This window comes from Oncorhynchus gorbuscha, unplaced genomic scaffold, assembly GCF_021184085.1.
Source record: "Oncorhynchus gorbuscha isolate QuinsamMale2020 ecotype Even-year unplaced genomic scaffold, OgorEven_v1.0 Un_scaffold_2890, whole genome shotgun sequence".
Classification (NCBI taxonomy): domain Eukaryota; kingdom Metazoa; phylum Chordata; class Actinopteri; order Salmoniformes; family Salmonidae; genus Oncorhynchus; species Oncorhynchus gorbuscha.
This window is the reverse complement of record NW_025747281.1, coordinates 784-19,945: the sequence shown is the minus strand read 5'-3', so window position 1 is coordinate 19,945 and position 19,162 is coordinate 784. Positions and strand designations below refer to the sequence as shown.

Here is a 19,162-nt window from a genome sequence, read left to right as displayed (position 1 = left end):
TGTAAATGAGTAGATCAAGGACTTCAGGTCCCCACAAGGATAGTAAAACCAAACACACACTGTCCTGTAAATGAGTAGATCACAAGGATAGTAAAACCAAACACACACAGTCCTGTAAATGAGTAGATCACAAGGATAGTAAACCCAAAAACACACACTGTCCTGTAAATGAGTAGATCACAAGGATAGTAAAACCAAACACACACTGTCCTGTAAATGAGTAGATCACAAGGATAGTAAAACCAAAAACACACGCTGTCCTGTAAATGAGTAGATCAAGGACTTCAGGTCCCCACAAGGATAGTAAAACCAAACACACACTGTCCTGTAAATGAGTAGATCACAAGGATAGTAAAACCAAAAACACACACTGTCCTGTAAATGAGTAGATCAAGGACTTCAGGTCCCCACAAGGATAGTAAAACCAAACACACACTGTCCTGTAAATGAGTAGATTACAAGGATAGTAAAACCAAACACACACTGTCCTGTAAATGAGTAGATCACAAGGATAGTAAAACCAAACACACACTGTCCTGTAAATGAGTAGATCACAAGGATAGTAAAACCAAACACACACTGTCCTGTAAATGAGTAGATCACAAGGATAGTAAAACCAAACACACACTGTCCTGTAAATGAGTAGATCACAAGGATAGTAAAACCAAACACACACTGTCCTGTAAATGAGTAGATCACAAGGATAGTAAAACCAAAAACACACACTGTCCTGTAAATGAGTAGATCAATGACTTCAGGTCCCCACAAGGATAGTAAAACCAAACACACACTGTCCTGTAAATGAGTAGATCACAAGGATAGTAAAACCAAAAACACACACTGTCCTGTAAATGAGTAGATCAAGGACTTCAGGTCCCCACAAGGATAGTAAAACCAAACACACACTGTCCTGTAAATGAGTAGATCACAAGGATAGTAAAACCAAACACACACTGTCCTGTAAATGAGTAGATCACAAGGATAGTAAAACCAAACACACACTGTCCTGTAAATGAGTAGATCACAAGGATAGTAAAACCAAACACACACTGTCCTGTAAATGAGTAGATCACAAGGATAGTAAAACCAAAAACACACACTGTCCTGTAAATGGGTATATCAATGACTTCAGGTCCCCACAAGGATAGTAAAACCAAAAACACACTGTCCTGTAAATGAGTAGATCACAAGGACAGTAAAACCAAAAACACACACTGTCCTGTAAATGAGTAGACCACAAGGTTAGTAAAACCAAACCCACACTGTCCTGTAAATGAGTAGATCAAGGACTTCAGGTCCCCACAAGGATAGTAAAACCAAACACACACTGTCCTGTAAATGAGTAGATCACAAGGATAGTAAAACCAAACACACACTGTCCTGTAAATGAGTAGATCACAAGGATAGTAAAACCAAAAACACACACTGTCCTGTAAATGAGTAGATCAAGGACTTCAGGTCCCCACAAGGATAGTAAAACCAAACACACACTGTCCTGTAAATGAGTAGATCACAAGGATAGTAAAACCAAACACACACTGTCCTGTAAATGAGTAGATCACAAGGATAGTAAAACCAAAAACACACACTGTCCTGTAAATGAGTAGATCAAGGACTTCAGGTCCCCACAAGGATAGTAAAACCAAACACACACTGTCCTGTAAATGAGTAGATCACAAGGATAGTAAAACCAAAAACACACACTGTCCTGTAAATGAGTAGATCAAGGACTTCAGGTCCCCACAAGGATAGTAAAACCAAAAACACACACTGTCCTGTAAATGAGTAGATCAAGGACTTCAGGTCCCCACAAGGATAGTAAAACCAAACACACACTGTCCTGTAAATGAGTAGATCAAGTACTTCAGGTCCCCACAAGGATAGTAAAACCAAACACACACTGTCCTGTAAATGAGTAGATCAAGGACTTCAGGTCCCCACAAGGATAGTAAAACCAAAAACACACACTGTCCTGTAAATGAGTAGACCACAAGGTTAGTAAAACCAAACCCACACTGTCCTGTAAATGAGTAGATCAAGGACTTCAGGTCCCCACAAGGATAGTAAAACCAAACACACACTGTCCTGTAAATGAGTAGATCACAAGGATAGTTAAACCAAACACACACACTGTCCTGTAATTGAGTAGATCAAGGACTTCAGGTCCCCACAAGGATAGTAAAACCAAACACACACTGTCCTGTAAATGAGTAGATCACAAGGATAGTAAAACCAAACACACACTGTCCTGTAAATGAGTAGATCACAAGGATAGTAAAACCAAAAACACACACTGTCCTGTAAATGAGTAGATCAAGGACTTCAGGTCCCCACAAGGATAGTAAAACCAAACACACACTGTCCTGTAAATGAGTAGATCACAAGGATAGTAAAACCAAAAACACACACTGTCCTGTAAATGAGTAGATCAAGGACTTCAGGTCCCCACAAGGATAGTAAAACCAAAAACACACACTGTCCTGTAAATGAGTAGATCAAGGACTTCAGGTCCCCACAAGGATAGTAAAACCAAACACACACTGTCCTGTAAATGAGTAGATCAAGTACTTCAGGTCCCCACAAGGATAGTAAAACCAAACACACACTGTCCTGTAAATGAGTAGATCAAGGACTTCAGGTCCCCACAAGGATAGTAAAACCAAAAACACACACTGTCCTGTAAATGAGTAGATCAAGGACTTCAGGTCCCCACAAGGATAGTAAAACCAAACCCACACTGTCCTGTAAATGAGTAGATCAAGGACTTCAGGTCCCCACAAGGATAGTAAAACCAAACCCACACTGTCCTGTAAATGAGTAGATCACAAGGATAGTAAAACCAAACCCACACTGTCCTGTAAATGAGTAGATCACAAGGATAGTAAAACCAAACCCACACTGTCCTGTAAATGAGTAGATCAAGGACTTCAGGTCCCCACAAGGATAGTAAAACCAAACACACACTGTCCTGTAAATGAGTAGATCAAGGACTTCAGGTCCCCACAAGGATAGTAAAACCAAACACACACTGTCCTGTAAATGAGTAGATCAAGGACTTCAGGTCCCCACAAGGATAGTAAAACCAAACCCACACTGTCCTGTAAATGAGTAGATCAAGGACTTCAGGTCCCCACAAGGATAGTAAAACCAAACCCACACTGTCCTGTAAATGAGTAGATCACAAGGATAGTAAAACCAAACCCACACTGTCCTGTAAATGAGTAGATCACAAGGATAGTAAAACCAAACCCACACTGTCCTGTAAATGAGTAGATCAAGGACTTCAGGTCCCCACAAGGATAGTAAAACCAAACACACACTGTCCTGTAAATGAGTAGATCAAGGACTTCAGGTCCCCACAAGGATAGTAAAACCAAACACACACTGTCCTGTAAATGAGTAGATCACAAGGATAGTAAAACCAAACCCACACTGTCCTGTAAATGAGTAGATCAAGGACTTCAGGTCCCCACAAGGATAGTAAAACCAAACACACACTGTCCTGTAAATGAGTAGATCACAAGGATAGTAAAACCAAACCCACACTGTCCTGTAAATGGGTGAATCTTTCTTTAGCAGTCAAGTTCAAGGACCTTGATAACAAGACATTCCTCCACACCCTTAAACCATGCAATCCACCTTCAACTCATTCTATTAGTTTCTCCCATTGTATTTCAACCTGCTGTTACATTCACCTAACTCTCTGTATTGTCTTTCTATCTGGTTTCATTAAATACCTTTGAGATTATTTTTATTTAACCTTTATTTAACCAGGAAAAGCCCATTGTGACCCAGAGTCTCTTTTTCAAGGGAGACCTGGCCAAGAAGGCAGCAACAATCAATACATTACAGAATCAAAACATAGAACAATACAACAATATGATTGTCATGCAGGTGAAAGAGGACCCAAACGCGACTTAACAGAAACAGAGTTTATTAAAGTCCAAAACGGAATAACAGAAATCCTCTAGATTTGTAGAGGGGAAAACAACTGGAGAAGCGGCCACAGACTGCAGGTCGCTTCGGGTAGGCGCAGGCCGTAGTCGACTGAGACACCTGCTCACACGCAGCATCTGATGAAGGCACAAAACACGACAGGACAGGGTGATACACAATCACGGCAAAAACACGACAGGACAGGGCGAAACGCAATCACAGCATGGTGAATACAATACAAGGAACCGACGGAACAGGAACGGATCACAAAGGAATAAATAGGGACTCTAATCAGGGGAAAGGATCGGGAACAGGTGTGGGAAGACTAAATGATGATTAGGGGAATAGGAACAGCTGGGAGCAGGAACGGAACGACAGAGAGAAGAGAGAGCGAGAGAGCGAGAGAGGGAGGGGGAGAGAGAGGGATAGAACCAAACAAGACCAGCAGAGGGAAACGAATAGCATGGGGAGCACAGGGACAAGACATGACAATAAATGACAAACATGACAGTACCCCCCCACTCACCGAGCGCCTCCTGGCGCACTCGAGGAGGAATCCTGGCGGCAACGGAGGAAATCATCGATGAGCGAACGGTCCAGCACGTCCCGAGACGGAACCCAACTCCTCTCCTCAGGACCGTAACCCTCCCAATCCACTAGGTATTGGTGACCCCGTCCCCGAGAACGCATGTCCATAATCTTATGTACCTTGTAAATAGGTGCGCTCTCGACAAGGACGGGAGGGGGGGAGGGAAGACGAACGGGGGTGCGAAGAAAGGGCTTAACACAGGAGACATGGAAGACAGGATGGACGCGACGAAGATGTCGCGGAAGAAGCAGTCGCACAGCGACAGGATTGACGACCTGGGAGACACGGAACGGACCAATGAACCGGGAGTCAACTTACGAGAAGCTGTCGTAAGAGGAAGGTTGCGAGTGGAAAGCCACACTCTCTGGCCGCAACAATACCTTGGACTCTTAATCCTGCGTTTATTGGCGGCTCTCACCGTCTGTGCCCTGTAACGGCAAAGTGCAGACCTCACCCTCCTCCAGGTGCGCTCACAACGTTGGACAAACGCTTGAGCGGAGGGAACGCTGGACTCGGCAAGCTGGGATGAGAACAGAGGAGGCTGGTAACCCAGACTACTCTGAAACGGAGATAACCCGGTAGCAGACGAAGGAAGCGACCAGAGCGTATTCTGCCCAGGGGAGCTGTTCTGCCCAAGACGCAGGGTTTCTGAAAGAAAGGCTGCGTAGTATGCGACCAATCGTCTGATTGGCCCTCTCTGCTTGACCGTTAGACTGGGGATGAAACCCGGAAGAGAGACTGACGGACGCACCAATCAAACGACAGAACTCCCTCCAAAACTGTGACGTGAATTGCGGGCCTCTGTCTGAAACGGCGTCTAACGGGAGGCCATGAATTCTGAATACATTCTCAATAATGATTTGTGCCGTCTCCTTAGCGGAAGGAAGTTTAGCGAGGGGAATGAAATGTGCCGCCTTAGAGAACCTATCGACAACCGTCAGAATCACAGTCTTCCCCGCAGACAAAGGCAGACCGGTAATGAAGTCTAAGGCAATGTGAGACCATGGTCGAGAAGGAATGGGGAGCGGTCTGAGACGACCGGCAGGAGGAGAGTTACCCGACTTAGTCTGCGCGCAGTCCGAACAAGCAGCCACGAAACGGCGCGTGTCACGCTCCTGAGTCGGCCACCAAAAGCGCTGGCGAATAGACGCAAGAGTGCCTCGAACACCGGGATGACCAGCTAACTTGGCAGAGTGAGCCCACTGAAGAACAGCCAGACGAGTGGAAACAGGAACGAAAAGGAGGTTACTAGGACAAGCGCGCGGCGACGCAGTGTGCGTGAGTGCTTGCTTAACCTGTCTTTCAATTCCCCAGACTGTTAACCCGACAACACGCCCATAAGGAAGAATCCCCTCGGGATCAGTAGAAGCCACAGAAGAACTAAACAGACGGGATAAGGCATCAGGCTTGGTGTTCTTGCTACCCGGACGGTAAGAAATCACAAACTCGAAACGAGCGAAAAACAACGCCCAACGAGCTTGACGGGCATTAAGTCGTTTGGCAGAACGGATGTACTCAAGGTTCTTATGGTCTGTCCAAACGACAAAAGGAACGGTCGCCCCTCCAACCACTGTCGCCATTCGCCTAGGGCTAAGCGGATGGCGAGCAGTTCACGGTTACCCACATCATAGTTGCGCTCAGATGGCGACAGGCGATGAGAAAAATAAGCGCAAGGATGAACCTTATCGTCAGACTGGAAGCGCTGGGATAGGATGGCTCCCACGCCTACCTCTGAAGCGTCAACCTCGACAATGAATTGTCTAGTGACGTCAGGAGTAACGAGGATAGGAGCGGACGTAAAACGTTCTTTTAGAAGATCAAAAGCTCCCTGGGCGGAACCGGACCACTTAAAACACGTCTTAACAGAAGTAAGAGCTGTGAGAGGGGCAGCAACTTGACCGAAATTACGAATGAAACGCCGATAGAAATTAGCGAAACCTAAAAGCGCTGCAACTCGACACGTGACCTTGGAACGGGCCAATCACTGACAGCTTGGACCTTAGCGGAATCCATCTGAATGCCTTCAGCGGAAATAACGGAACCGAGAAAAGTAACGGAGGAGACATGAAAAGAGCACTTCTCAGCCTTTACGTAGAGACAATTCTCTAAAAGGCGCTGTAGAACACGTCGAACGTGCTGAACATGAATCTCGAGTGACGGAGAAAAAATCAGGATATCGTCAAGATAGACAAAAACAAAAATGTTCAGCATGTCTCTCAGAACATCATTAACTAATGCCTGAAAAACAGCTGGCGCATTGGCGAGACCGAACGGCAGAACCCGGTACTCAAAATGCCCTAACGGAGTGTTAAACGCCGTTTTCCACTCGTCCCCCTCTCTGATGCGCACGAGATGGTAAGCGTTACGAAGGTCCAACTTAGTAAAGCACCTGGCTCCCTGCAGAATCTCGAAGGCTGATGACATAAGGGGAAGCGGATAACGATTCTTAACCGTTATGTCATTCAGCCCTCGATAATCCACGCAGGGGCGCAGAGTACCGTCCTTCTTTTTAACAAAAAGAACCCCGCCCCGGCCGGAGAAGAAGAAGGCACTATGGTACCGGCGTCCAAGAGACACAGACAAATAATCCTCGAGAGCCTTACGTTCGGGAGCCGACAGAGAGTATAGTCTACCTCGAGGAGGAGTGGTCCCCGGAAGGAGATCAATACTACAATCATACGACCGGTGAGGAGGAAGGGAGTTGGCTCGGGACCGACTGAAGACCGTGCGCAGATCATGATATTCCTCCGGCACTCCTGTCAAATCGCCAGGTTCCTCCTGAGAAGTAGGAACAGAAGAAACGGGAGGGATGGCAGACATTAAACACTTCACATGACAAGAAACGTTCCAGGATAGGATAGAATTACTAGACCAATTAATAGAAGGATTATGACATACTAGCCAGGGATGACCCAAAACAACAGGTGTAAACGGTGAGCGGAAAATCAAAAAAGAAATAGTCTCACTGTGGTTACCAGATACTGTGAGAGTTAAAGGTAGTGTCTCAAATTTGATACTGGGAAGATGACTACCATCTAAGGCAAACATGGGCGTAGGCCTGTCTAACGGTCTGAAAGGAATGTTATGTTTCCGAACCCATGCTTCGTCCATGAAACAACCCTCAGCCCCAGAGTCAATCAAAGCACTGCATGTAGCACCCGAACCGGTCCAGCGTAGATGGACCGACATAGTAGTACAAGATCTAGATGAAGGGACCTGAGTAGTAGCGCTCACCAGTAGCCCTCCGCTTACTGATGGACTCTGGCCTCTTACTGGACATGAATTAACAAAATGTCCAGCAACTCCGCAATAGAGGCACAGGCGGTTGGTGATCCTCCGTTCCCTCTCCTTATTCGAGATGCGAATCCCTCCCAGCTGCATGGGCTCAGTCTCAAAGCCAGAGGAGGGAGATGGTTGCGATGCGGAGCAGGGAAACACCGTTGATGCGAGCTCTCTTCCACGAGCCCGGTGACGAAGATCTACCCGTCGTTCTATGCGGATGGCGAGAGCAATCAAAGAATCCACATCTGATGGAACCTCCCGGGAGAGAATCTCATCCTTAACCACTGCGTGGAGTCCCTCCAGAAAACGAGCGAGCAGCGCCGGCTCGTTCCACTCACTAGAGGCAGCAAGAGTGCGAAACTCAATGGAATAATCCGTTATGGACCGTTCACCTTGGCATAAGGAAGCCAGGGCCCTAGAAGCCTCCCCACCAAAAACTGAACGGTCAAAAACCCGAATCATCTCCTCTTTAAAGTTCTGGAATCTGTTAGAGCAATCAGCCCTTGCCTCCCAGATAGCTGTGCCCCATTCTCGAGCCCGGCCAGTAAGGAGTGAAATGACGTAAGCAACCCGAGCTCTCTCTCTAGAGTATGTGTGGGGTTGGAGAGAGAACACAATCTCACACTGCGTGAGAAAGGAGCGGCACTCAGTGGGCTGCCCGGAGTAGCAAGGTGGGTTATTAACCCTGGGTTCTGGAGGCTCGGCAGGCCAGGGAGTAACAGGTGGCACGAGACGTAGACTCTGGAACTGTCCAGAGAGGTCGGAAACCTGAGCGGCCAGGTTCTCCACGGCATGGCGAGCAGCAGACAATTCCTGCTCGTGTCTGCCGAGCATGGCTCCTTGGATCTCGACGGCAGTGTAACGAGCGTCTGAAGTCGCTGGGTCCATTCCTTGGTCGGTTCCTTCTGTCATGCAGGTGAAAGAGGACCCAAACGCGACTTAACAGAAACAGAGTTTATTAAAGTCCAAAACGGAATAACAGAAATCCTCTAGATTTGTAGAGGGGAAAACAACTGGAGAAGCGGCCACAGACTGCAGGTCGCTTCGGTAGGCGCAGGCCGTAGTCGACTGAGACACCTGCTCACACGCAGCATCTGATGAAGGCACAAAACACGACAGGACAGGGTGATACACAATCACGGCAAAAACACGACAGGACAGGGCGAAACGCAATCACAGCATGGTGAATACAATACAAGGAACCGACGGAACAGGAACGGATCACAAAGGAATAAATAGGGACTCTAATCAGGGGAAAGGATCGGGAACAGGTGTGGGAAGACTAAATGATGATTAGGGGAATAGGAACAGCTGGGAGCAGGAACGGAACGACAGAGAGAAGAGAGAGCGAGAGAGCGAGAGAGGGAGGGGGAGAGAGAGGGATAGAACCAAACAAGACCAGCAGAGGGAAACGAATAGCATGGGGAGCACAGGGACAAGACATGACAATAAATGACAAACATGACAATGATCCTGCCTATAAAAAGCATTTACACTCCTCCGTAACAGAGTCTCCCATCAATATTTCAAATTCATTCAGTGGCACTAACATATCTAGAGGATGCATGGATTGTAGACTAGAGTTCTAGCTCTGGTAAAGGTCGTGATGTTCTGTCAGAAAGATAGTTCCTAAACCAATTGTACTGCCCCTTCACTGAGACCAATGTTTCTGAGTCTAGCTAGTAACAATTCATGGTCAACTGAATCAAAGGCCTTTGATAAATCCACAAACAGAACAGCACCATGTTGCTTTTTACCAAGTCCATGTATGATGTCATTTTCCACTGCCGTAGCTGCAGTTGTGTTGCAGTGTCCTGAGCTGAAGCCAGACCGAACCCCGCTCAGCATGTTCTTATCAATGAAGACGTGTTTTAACTGTGAGCTCACTAGGGATTCATAGACTTTGGCCAGGAGAGGGAGTTTGGAGACAGGATGGTAGTTATTAGCCTCTGAGGGATCTCCACCCTTTAGCAGTGGGAGGACATAAGCTGATTCCCAAATGCTGGGTAGGGAATTGGTCAAGAGACTCAAGTTGAAAATGTGAGCCACAAGTTCAGTGATAATACCAGCTGCTATCTTTAAAATGGTTCACATAAGGGCCTATATCAACACTGATCTGATTAGCTTCCAGAACTTGGTAGGGTTGTTTAGGATCTCTGTGACTGCATTTAAATAGTCATCTGATTAGCTTCCAGAACTTGGTAGGGTTGTTTAGGATCTCTGTGACTGCATTTAAATAGTCATCTGATTAGCTTCCAGAACTTGGTAGTGTTGTTTAGGTTCTCAGTGACTGCATTTAAATAGTCATCTGATTAGCTTCCAGAACTTGGTAGGGTTGTTTAGGATCTCTGTGACTGCATTTAAATAGTCATCTGATTTGGACTTCCTGGTCAATCCTGTGCATTTGTTTTTTAGCTCTCTGAAGGAGGCCCAGTCAGTATTTGTATGTGTAGCTTGAGCCCAATAGATATTTATTTTTCTAATTCATTCTGCCAAGTTATCTGAAAACCAGGGATTGTCCCTTCCACTGATTCTAATTGTTTCCACAGGGGCTTATCACACATTTCATACAAAAATAGTCCCGGTCAGTGTCAACATGGGGAATCAGACTTACCCTGTCAATATTATGGTACAGATCATGTAAGAACAATAGTCCCGGTCAGTGTCGACATGGGGAATCAGACTTACCCTGTCAATATTATGGTACAGATCATGTAAGAACAATAGTCCCGGTCAGTGTCGACATGGGGAATCAGACTTACCCTGTCAATATTATGGTACAGATCATGTAAGAACAATAGTCCCGGTCAGTGTCAACATGGGGAATCAGACCCTGTCAATATTATGGTACAGATCATGTAAGAACAATAGTCCCGGTCAGTGTCAACATGGGGAATCAGACCCTGTCAATAGTATGGTACAGATCATGTAAGAACACTTGCTCATCAAACTGTTTAAAATGGTTTTACATTTTTTTTTTTTTTTAGTCTAACAGGGTTTGGCTTTGGTCATGTTTGTATTTCTAACACAAGTAATTGCACAGTGATCACTGACATCATTACAGAATATCCCAGTCGATGTGTATTTGAGGGGTATTCATTAGAATCATGTCCAATAGCGTTGATTTGTTAGGTGCTCTGGGATTCGGTCTTGTAGGCGCATTAATTAATTGAGCGAGATTCAGAGAGTCACACAGTTCTTTAAAAGAGTCCTGATACAGATGTTAGTATGTACCAGTTCAAATCTCCTAAAATAATGAATTCAGAGTCATTTAACTTGTGCAGGACATCAGAAAGAGAGTTAAGAGTGTCTCCCGATGCCGAGGGCGGTCTGTAGCAGCCGAGGGCGGTCTGTAGCAACCGAGGGCGGTCTGTAGCAACCGAGGGCGGTCTGTAGCAGCCGAGGGCGGTCTGTAGCAGCCGAGAGCGGTCTGTAGCAGCCGAGGGCGGTCTGTAGCAGCCGAGGGCGGTCTGTAGCAGCCGAGAGCGGTCTGTAGCAGCCGAGGACGGTCTGTAGCAGCCGAGAGCGGTCTGTAGCAGCCAAGGGCGGTCTGTAGCAGCCAAGGGCGGTCTGAGCAGCCGAGGGCGGCCTGTAGCAGCCGAGGGCGGTCTGTAGCAGCCGAGGCTTCTGACATTAACATGCAAGAGGCCAAAACCTGCTCTGTTCTTAAAATCACAGGGAGTCGGTAGAGATTATATGGTATCTACCGGCCCAGGGTTTGGTTGAACATTAGCAGAGATCACCAATAAAAGCATAACATTTACATTTACATTTAAGTCATTTAGCAGACGCTCTTATCCAGAGTGACTTACAAATTGGTGCATTCACCTTATGACATCCAGTGGAACAGTCACTTTACAATAGTGCATCTAAATCTTAAAGGGGGGGGGGTGAGAAGGATTACTTATCCTATCCTAGGTATTCCTTAAAGAGGTGGGGTTTCAGGTGTCTCCGGAAGGTGGTGATTGACTCCGCTGTCCTGGCGTCGTGAGGGAGTTTGTTCCACCATTGGGGGGCCAGAGCAACGAACAGCTGCTGCACAATGCGTGAGGGCTTGGTGGAGCCAGCACCATTGTCAATACATCGAAGTGAGTCTTTCGACACAGAAAAAAAGTCATTCAGTAGTTTGAGATGTTGGAAGTATGTCATCCAGTGTAGAGACCACGTTCCTGGAGACCACGTTCCTGGAGCCCACGTTCCTGGAGACCACGTTCCTGGAGACCACGTTCCTGGAGCCCACGTTCCTGGAGACCACGTTCCTGGAGACCACGTTCCTGGAGACCATGTTCCTGGAGCCCACGTTCCTGGAGCCCACGTTCCTGGAGACCACGTTCCTGGAGACCACGTTCCTGGAGCCCACGTTCCTGGAGACCACGTTCCTAGAGACCACGTTCCTGGAGCCCACGTTCCTGGAGACCACGTTCCTGGAGCCCACGTTCCTGGAGACCACGTTCCTGGAGACCACGTTCCTGGTGGTATTTTCCAAGTTAAACTAAGACTAAGTAACATGGAGATATTCAGAGTCAAACTAAGACTAAATAACATGGAGATATTCAGAGTTAAACTAAGACTAAATAACATAGAGATATTCAGAGTCAAACTAAGACTAAATAACATAGAGATATTCAGAGTCAAACTAAGACTAAATAACATAGAGATATTCAGAGTCAAACTAACCTGTCGGTTGCTCTATTTCTCCATTTCAAAATGTCTCCATCGACTCTGTTTGATAGACAGCTGAATCACTGTGTGGCGAGGCCTGCCAGGGAGCAGAACAGGAACACACACACACAGACACACACACACACAGACACACACACACACAGACACACACACACACACACACACACACACAGACACACTGACACACACACACACACACTGTGTTTAATTACTGTGTGCAGAGGCCTCTCAGGGACTAGAGGGAATAAAAGGTTGGTACACTGATAAACTTAATCACTTAGGGAGAGAGACACACGCACACACATGCATACACACACACACACACACACACACACACACACACACACACACACACACACACACACACACACACACACACACACACACACACACACACACACACACACACACACACACACACACACACACACACACACACGCATACACAAGCACACACACACACACACACACACACACACACACACACACACACACACACACACACACACACACACACACACACACACACACACACACACACACACACACTGTGTTTAATCTGTCACTGTCAGGTTACCACATGAAAGAGTTTTCTAACCTGCTGCGTTTGACTCATTCTACAATAGAACCCATTTCCCAACATATTTGTAAAGAGAAAGAGACACTCCCTAAATGAATCAGGAACACTTTTACACACTCTTGACATAAGGATATGACAACATTTAAAGAGGACAATTTGTCAGTCAGTGGGGACTGACATGCCATCATTATTTGAAGCATGACTGGCTCAAAGGAGATGAAAGTGGCTGCTCTGTGATGTGTCTTGTCCCTAGGACCAGAAGAAAAACTCCTGGGTCGTATTCAGTAGGTGGAAAAGTATCAGAAAAGACCACCTGAACCAATAAGAACGCAGATTATGTTATCTGTTGCAAAGAAAATTGCTACCGTGTGCCTTTCTCAACAGGGCCCTTTGTCCTAGTTTTCTATCTGCTGTGCGAGTTGATAATTGTGACTGATCTGGGGCCTGTGTCCATAAAGTGTCTCAGAGTAGGAGTGTCCACAAAGCGTCTCAGAGTAGAAGTGTCCACAAAGTGTCTCAGAGTAGGAGTGTCCACAAAGTGTCTCAGAGTAGAAGTGTCCACAAAGTGTCTCAGAGTAGAAGTGTCCACAAAGTGTCTCAGAGTAGAAGTGTCCACAAAGTGTCTCAGAGTAGAAGTGTCCACAAAGTGTCTCAGAGTAGAAGTGCTGTTCTAAGACCAGTTGTGCCTTGAATAACAGGGAGGGCTGATCGTAGATCAGCATACCTACTCTGAGATGCTTTGTGGATATGGGCCTTGGTCCCTCTGTTGTTGCTATATGAGGTCCTGGTGCAGCAGATAGCCTAGCGTTTAGAGCGTTGGGCTAGTAATCAAAATGTTGTTGGTTCAAATCCCCAGGCCGACTAGCTGAAAAATCTACTGATGTGCCCTTGAGCAAGACACTTAACCGTAATTGTTCCTGTAAGTTGCTCTGGATAAGAGTATCTGCTAAATGACAAAAATATATACATTTAGTCCTGGTGGTGTCTTATCCTTCTGCAGCTGCCATTAGAAGTCCTGGTGGTGTCTTATCCTTCTGTAGCTGCCATTAGAAGTCCTGGTGGTGTCTTATCCTTCTATAGCTGCCATTAGAAGTCCTGGTGGTGTCTTATCCTTCTGTAGCTGCCATTAGAAGTCCTGGTGGTGTCTTATCCTTCTGTAGCTGCCATTAGAAGTCCTGGTGGTGTCTTACCCTTCTGTAGTTGCCATTAGAAGTCCCAGAGGTGTCTTATCCTTCTGTAGTTGCCATTAGAAGTCCCGGGGGTGTCTTATCCTTCTGTAGCTGCCATTAGAAGTCCTGGTGGTGTCTTATCCTTCTGTAGTTGCCATTATAAGTCCTGGTGGTGTCTTATCCTTCTGTAGTTGCCATTAGAAGTCCCGGTGGTGTCTTATCCTTCTGTAGTTGCCATTAGAAGTCCTGGTGGTGTCTTATCCTTCTGTAGCTGCCATTAGAAGTCCTGGTGGTGTCTTACCCTTCTGTAGTTGCCATTAGAAGTCCCAGAGGTGTCTTATCCTTCTGTAGTTGCCATTAGAAGTCCCGGGGGTGTCTTATCCTTCTGTAGCTGCCATTAGAAGTCCTGGTGGTGTCTTACCCTTCTGTAGTTGCCATTAGAAGTCCCAGGGGTGTCTTATCCTTCTGTAGTTGCCATTAGAAGTCCCGGGGGTGTCTTATCCTTCTGTAGCTGCCATTAGAGGTCCTGGTGGTGTCTTATCCTTCTGTAGCTGCCATTAGAAGTCATGGGGGTGTCTTATCCTTCTGTAGCTGCCATTAGAAGTCCTGGTGGTGTCTTATCCTTCTGTAGCTGCCATTAGAAGTCCTGGTGGTGTCTTACCCTTCTGTAGTTGCCATTAGAAGTCCTGGTGGTGTCTTATCCTTCTGTAGTTGCCATTAGAAGTCCTGGTGGTGTCTTATCCTTCTGTAGCTGCCATTAGAAGTCATGGTGGTGTCTTACCCTTCTGTAGTTGCCATTAGAAGTCCCAGGGGTGTCTTATCCTTCTGTAGTTGCCATTAGAATTCCCGGGGGTGTCTTATCCTTCTGTAGCTGCCATTAGAGGTCCTGGTGGTGTCTTATCCTTCTGTAGCTGCTATTAGAAGTCCTGGGGGTGTCTTATCCTTCTGTAGTTGCCATTATAAGTCCTGGTGGTGTCTTATCCTTCTGTAGTTGCCATTAGAAGTCCCGGTGGTGTCTTATCCTTCTGTAGTTGCCATTAGAAGTCCTGGTGGTGTCTTATCCTTCTGTAGCTGCCATTAGAAGTCCTGGTGGTGTCTTATCCTTCTGTAGTTGCCATTAGAAGTCCCGGGGGTGTCTTATCCTTCTGTAGTTGCCATTAGAAGTCCTGGTGGTGTCTTATCCTTCTGTAGTTGCCATTAGAAGTCCTGGTGGTGTCTTATCCTTCTGTAGCTGCCATTAGAAGTCCTGGTGGTGTCTTACCCTTCTGTAGTTGCTATTAGAAGTCCTGGTGGTGTCTTATCCTTCTGTAGTTGCTATGTGGTAGCTTATCCATCTATACACCTGCTGTGTGTCCTTGATGCCAAACAGAGGACAACGATCTCTCAGTGGGGGAGGAGCAGACATATACTGACTGTCTCTCTCTCTCTCTCTGCAGCATACAGAAGGGTTTAAGAAGCGTTGGTTCACCCTGGACCACAGACGTCTCATGTACTACAAAGATCCCCTGGTAAGAGTGGTTTCACACACACACACACACACACACACACACACACACACACACACACACACACACACACACACACACACACACACACACACACACACACACACACACACACACACACACACACACACACACACACACACACACACACACACACACACACACACACACACACACACACACACACACACACACAGGCACACACAGGCACACACACAGGCACACACACACACACAGGCACACACTCACACACACAGGCACACACACACGCACACAGGCACACACACACACACAGGCACACAAACACACACACACACAGGCACACACACACAGGCACACAAACACACTTCTCCCAGATAGGCTCTTATAGGTCAATTACTAGAGAGGACCTCATATTTTATATGAATGTGATTGATATCAAAAGGTTTGAAAGGACTTCATAATGACGGATGAAGTTTCCTCTTGCTGTATCAGGTTAGTACAACATGTTCTCTGTTAGTTTTAACAAAGAGCTGCTATGTAGAGGAGACTCGCTAGACAGTAATCTGATACTTCTATTAGAAGACCATCAAACCACACACACACACACACACACACACACACACACACACACACACACACACACACACACACACACACACACACACACACACACACACACACACACACACACACACACACACACACACACACACACACACACACAAGAGGCAGAGAACTCACTAGCACCCTCTCTCAACTCACCTCACATCAACACCTAAACTAATATTGGCTAGATGTAACACTATGGAGATTCTGTAGAGTGTGTATGAGGGTGATGTCGTGCTCTACTTAGCGTGCCTGGTTTGAATCATCACACACAACAATGGGAAAGTGGAAAGCACAGGGGAGCATACTAGGGAGGGCCAGACCTGGCCACATGAAATAGCTCACTAGTTCACTTTAGAAAAGACAAGGGGAGCCTCACACTACAGGCTCAGATGCAATATGTTGAATACAGCAACGTTAGGACAGCTGCCTTCATCAAGGTTTCACACTGGGGCTGTTACAGAGAACCATACACAGGCTTTACTGAGGTGTGGAGCCCGTATGGAAATAAAGAGTTTGAAGACACAAGTTGTGTAGCCAGCCAATGCAGCCAGCCAGAGACAGGCTTTGACCAGCAGAATATAAATACATGAGCAGTGTTAGAGGATAAATGCTGTAAAGGTTTTACATGAATGTAACAGTATGGATGTACTGTACAGAACGTAACGTGGCAGGTTAAGTTGTGTGTCGACTGTAAATAGTCATGGCATAGTTGGTGCCTGTTCTCTAACCTCACCCCTCTCATCACACCCCCTTTACCTCATCCTCACCCTGTCTACCTCACCCTCCCTCCCCTACCTCACTCTCACCTCACCCTCCCTCCCCTACCTCACTCTCACCTCACCCCCTCTATCTCACTCTCACCTCACCCCCTCTACCTCACTCTCACCTCCTCTACCTCACCCTCCCTCACCTACCTCACTCTCAACTCACCCCCTCTACCTCCCCTACCTTGCCAGGATGCCTTTGCCAAGGGTGAGGCATTCCTAGGGCACCAGGACCATGGTTACAGAGCTAGCCCCGGCCTCCCAGCTGGAACCCACTGCAATGGCGCCTGGCAACACGGCATCACCATAGTAACACCCGAGCGCAGCTTCCTGTTTACCTGCGAGACGGAAGTTGAGCAACAGGATTGGCTGAAACACTTCAATGATGTCATCAGCATCCAGATGTCCCCTCAGGAGTACTCCAGTAAGAGATTACAACCTCTTATTAAGGGTTAAGGGTATTAACATCTATGTGTGTTTATAAGCATACCGAGGACTCCAGTAAGAGAGGACCATGTTTTACTATTTATAAAGGATTTATAAACATATATTGCTGTTATTGTTCGGTTATAAAGTGTTTATTAACGTCTGACCTCATGTTTGTGTTTTGCAGTGGAGGCGATGTTCAGACACAAGCATTGATGGACCCTTCCTCCTCCCATCCTCCTCTCCTCTACCCGTCTTCTGTTCCTCCTCCCATCCTCCTCTCCTCTACCTGTCTTCTGTTCCTCTTCTCCTCCGCTCCTCTACCTGTCTTCTGTTCCTCTCCTCCTCCGCTCCTCTACCCGTCTTCTGTTCCTCCTCCCATCCTCCTCTCCTCTACCCGTCTTCTGTTCCTCCTCCCATCCTCCTCTCCTCTACCCGTCTTCTGTTCCTCCTCTCCTCTACCTGTCTTCTGTTCCTCCTCCCATCCTCCTCTCCTCTACCTGTCTTCTGTTCCTCCTCCCATCCTCCTCTCCTCTACCCGTCTTCTGTTCCTCCTCTCCTCTACCTGTCTTCTGTTCCTCCTCCCATCCTCCTCTCCTCTACCCGTCTTCTGTTCCTCTCCTCCTCCTCTCCTCTACCCGTCTTCTGTTCCTCTCCTCCTCCTCTCCTCTACCCGTCTTCTGTTTCTCTCCTCCTCCTCTCCTCTACCTGTCTTCTGTTCCTCCTCTCCTCTACCTGTCTTCTGTTCCTCCTCCCATCCTCCTCTCTTCTACCTGTCTTCTGTTCCTCCTCTCCTCTACCCGTCTTCTGTTCCTCCTCTTCTCTACCTGTCTTCTGTTCGTCCTCCCATCCTCCTCTCCTCTACCTGTCTTCTGTTCCTCCTCCCATCCTCCTCTCCTCTACCTGTCTTCTGTTCCTCTCCTCCTCCTCTCCTCTACCTGTCTTCTGTTCCTCCTCTCCTCTACCTGTCTTCTGTTCCTCCTCCCATCCTCCTCTCCTCTACCTGTCTTCTGTTCCTCCTCTCCTCTACCCGTCTTCTGTTCCTTCTCTCCTCTACCCGTCTTCTGTTCCTCCTCCTCTCCTCCTCTCCTCTACCCGTCTTCTGTTCCTCCTCTCTCCTCCTCTCCTCTACCTGTCTTCTGTTCCTCCTCTCTCCTCCTCTCCTCTACCCGTCTTCTGTTCCTCCTCTCCTCTACCTGTCTTCTGTTCCTCCTCTCCTCTACCCGTCTTCTGTTCCTCCTCTCCTCTACCCGTCTTCTGTTCCTCCTCTCCTCTACCCGTCTTCTGTTCCTCCTCTCCTCCTCTCCTCTACCCATCTTCTGTTCCTCCTCTCCTCTACCCGTCTTCTGTTCCTCCTCTCCTCTACCCGTCTTCTGTTCCTCCTCTCTCCTCCTCTCCTCTACCTGTCTTCTGTTCCTCCTCTCCTCCTCTCCTCTACCTGTCTTCTGTTCCTCCTCTCCTCCTCCTCTCCTCTACCCGTCTTCTGTTCCTCCTCTCTCCTCCTCTCCTCTACCCGTCTTCTGTTCCTCCTCTCTCCTCCTCTCCTCTACCTCTCTTCTGTTCCTCCTCTCCTCCTCCTCCCCTCTACCTGTCTTCTGTTCCTCCTCTCCTCCTCCTCTCCTCTACCTGTCTTCTGT

At 47.2% G+C, this 19,162-nt stretch overlaps 1 long non-coding RNA gene and 1 pseudogene across 1 annotated transcript; one reads left to right on the top strand and one right to left on the bottom strand.

The window, feature by feature from the left end:
- Positions 1-17,862, top strand: part of LOC124027016 — a 54,909-nt pseudogene extending 37,047 nt beyond the window's left edge.
- On the bottom strand, positions 11,850-17,862 carry LOC124027017. Its single transcript, XR_006837327.1, has 3 exons — positions 17,284-17,862; positions 12,485-12,566; positions 11,850-12,276 (listed from the first exon to the last, which is right to left on the bottom strand). It is a non-coding gene; the product is annotated as an uncharacterized LOC124027017 (long non-coding RNA).
- Positions 17,863-19,162: the final 1,300 nt, after the last annotated feature.